The following is a 3,281-nucleotide window of genomic DNA, read 5'->3' as shown; positions in this document are numbered from 1 at the left end:
TGTATTCCAGCCTGTGGCAAGTCAATCAAAGCACTTGAAGAAAGGGGATGAAGCGAATCGGTTTGGGGGGGGGTGAAGCTCTACCCGGTTGTCAACCGCGTTGTACCGCTCATTACGCACGGGGAGATCACTGACACGCCTGACTTCGGCACAATGACGGTCTGAACGGGTGTTTGCCTCAATATCAGCCCAGCAGTCTTGGGTGAAGTCTGCGTTTCGCCCCAAGTCTGCTGGGATGGGCTCCAACGCTCCACGACCCCGAACAGGATGAGCGACAGTGGTTGGCTGTCAGAGCCAGGAAGGCTTTCTCTGCTGACCTACATTCAAAAACTCAATTCTAAAATCTGTTCCAGAAAGTCATAGTTAAGGAAACCGGCCGGGGCTGGTTGTCACACGGGTTAAGTTGTCATATTGCAATGATCTCCTCCACCAGAGGGCGCAACTAAAAAGTGAAGACGACTAGTTTTCTTCCTTTATATGGTCAAGGGGTCACGTCCTGTCTGAGAAGAGAATAAGCACGCCATGAGCTGAGATGAGCGAGAAAGCATTTTCCATCCATCCATTTTCCGATCCGCTTGTCTACACAAGGGTCGCGGGCACGCCGGAGCCTATCCCAGCTGTTTTCGGGCAGTAGGCGGGGGACAACACCCGGTTTCCAGCCAATTGCCGGGCCCACAGAGACGAACAACCATCCGCGCTCACACTCACACCCCGGGACAATTTTGAGTGTTCAATCAGCCTGCCATGCATGTTTTTTGGAATGTGGGAGGGAACCAAAAGAAAACCCACGTGAACCCAGGCACGGGGAGAACATGCAAACTCCACACAGGAAGGCCGGAGTCGGAATCGAACCCAAACCCGGTTCCTGTGCACTGTGAGGTCGATGCGCTAACCACTGGACCACCGGGCCGCAGAGAAAGCATTTTGCACTACCCACATTTTTTAAAAAGTTGAAAACTTTATTTTGAAAAGCATCATCCGGATGCAAATTCTAGCAGAGATGCGCAAGATAACTAGAGCTACTTTTTTGCTAGTTTGGCGTAACATGTCTCGGTCATTTGGAGCTGTCACGTGACGTACAGTGTGCAAAGACTGGCCGAATGAAAAAAAAAAATGCACCCCTACGAATCCCCTGCGGGTAATAAGTCTGACGAGCGAGGAAAATTGTTTGCGGGGTTTGCGATCAGCATGCGTGCGGCGTCTTAGGGCCCAGAAGCTTGTCGTCAGGTTTAAGAACATGCCGGGCCGAGAACAGACAAGTAAATCAATACGACAACAGTCAGCAGATCCCAGCAATGACCCAACGCTTCCCCCCGATTGACCTCGTGAAAGAAAACTCACTTGGAAAAAGCATTTCTCTTGTTTGCGTTAAGGCAACTAACATGAGGAAATAATGATCCAACTTTCGTTGCTATGTCACTCACCATTTACTCAGAGAAGGACTCATTTCTCATCCTTTTTGTGAAATGAGCCCCCCACCCAAAAAAAAAAAAAAAAAAAGCCAGCAAGTCTTGAGTGGAGTTTATAGCAGCAAGCTTCAGTTAAAAGATCCCACAAAATTCTCACCTTTGAAATTTTCTAATTAATGAAATCGTTTCTTTTACAGTCACGCTTCATAGAAGTTGCACAGTAGAATAGGTGAGCAATAAAAATCTGCCTTTACAGTTTGAGTTGCCGCGACAACTACGCCACAAAGTCTTATTTTTCTTTCTCGTAAAATCCCATAACGGTGTGTGCTTTCACGCGGCTACAAGAGTCGAGCAAGTGTATAAAGTACTAATGAGACGGCTTACAGACATCCCCACACATTGGCTATGGCTCCGTCCAAACTGTCAAAATTGTCGAGTGAGTGTACAGGGACGTAGTAAAAAGGAGGAATAATTAAAAAAAGAAATAATACAAAAATCAGGCCGTCGAATAAAAATGGCTAGCCGCTCGCATTAGCAAGGTAATTAGCTTGCGCGGCAATGGTTGTGTGTGGATTACAAGCGTTTTAATGACCTGACGCATATCAAAATGAACCCATCTCAAGGGGTCTCATACAAGCAGCGAGTTCGGACGGCTGTCATCACCATGACGACCAAGGGGAAGTTGTCTGTGCCTGGTGACGACAATGGCCTTTTACTTGCGGAACCGAAGCTCTGACTGAGGGGAAAAAAAATACAAAAGCACACTCCCATAAAGATAATTAAAAAGCATTGTACTTGCAGAGGCAGCACTTCCCGCAGTACGCTTCGGGGGACAGTATGGCACATGGATGCGCTACCAAACTCAAATATTCCCACCGCCACGCCATCGACAACTTCGCCGAGCAATCAAGTACACGTTGATGACTCCAATCTTAACTTCATGCAGCTCTGCTTACCTTTGGGCTTTGATTTCACGAAATGATTTTGGTCGCAGGACCGTCGCACTCGTAGCGGTTTCTGCATGATGGCTTTCCCCGACTGTGAAGTCCAGTGGGTTGGGGTCTGTCGCTTGAAAGTGGCTCCGGATCTTGACCCAGCCCAGCCGATCATGTCATAGATGGAGAGTAACTTCATGTGTGGGAGGGCGGTTATTGGAATTAGACTCAGCTTTATGTACTGTATTAATAATAGCAAGCTATTCACCAAAAAAAACAGTTCCAAACAGTGGTTACAAAGGGCGTTTACGGAAACAAAACGCAGTGTTTGATCCGCTAACACCAGCCAAGCAAAATGCCTTCAAATGAAATCACCCAATCCGATTTTTGGCTTTTCTTGCTTGTAACGTGCATGCTACAGATTTATAATTGATGCCGACTGAGTCCTTCATGTGTTTACCCGTCGCCTTTATTGACAGGATTGTAGACGTTATTAGGCCACAGAGAGAGAGCGAATGAATTTAGAGGCCGCCTAATAAATATCAGGTGGCCGCCGAATCAATATCAGCCAGCTAGCCGAGCACGAGTGCTTTTCTCTCTCTCTCTCTCTCTCTCTCTCTCTCTCTCTCTCTCGCCTTGACTCACTGTCTCTATTACTTTCTCACGTTATTTCATTCTCCCACTCGTCCCTGCATGAGTCTCATTAAGACTGGCGCTGCGCTGGAACTCTTCCTCTTTTGCGACCCGCCCCCGCCCCGGCTTTGCGCGACACCCCGGCTCGATTCGGCCCCTTCAATAGCTCTCGTAAACAAAGTGTCAGATGTATAGACGGGCGGAGGTGGCGGCGGAGGTGCTGTTGGAAGTGGCTGAGCGGGAGACATCCAATTAAAAGCACAATGCATTCTCTCTTTTTTTTTTTTTTTCCAACACCACCCCC

The sequence above is a fragment of the Hippocampus comes genome, unplaced genomic scaffold (assembly GCF_001891065.2).
Source record: "Hippocampus comes isolate QL1 unplaced genomic scaffold, H_comes_QL1_v1.1 scaffold39, whole genome shotgun sequence".
NCBI lineage: Eukaryota > Metazoa > Chordata > Actinopteri > Syngnathiformes > Syngnathidae > Hippocampus > Hippocampus comes.
This window is presented reverse-complemented; position numbering follows the sequence as displayed.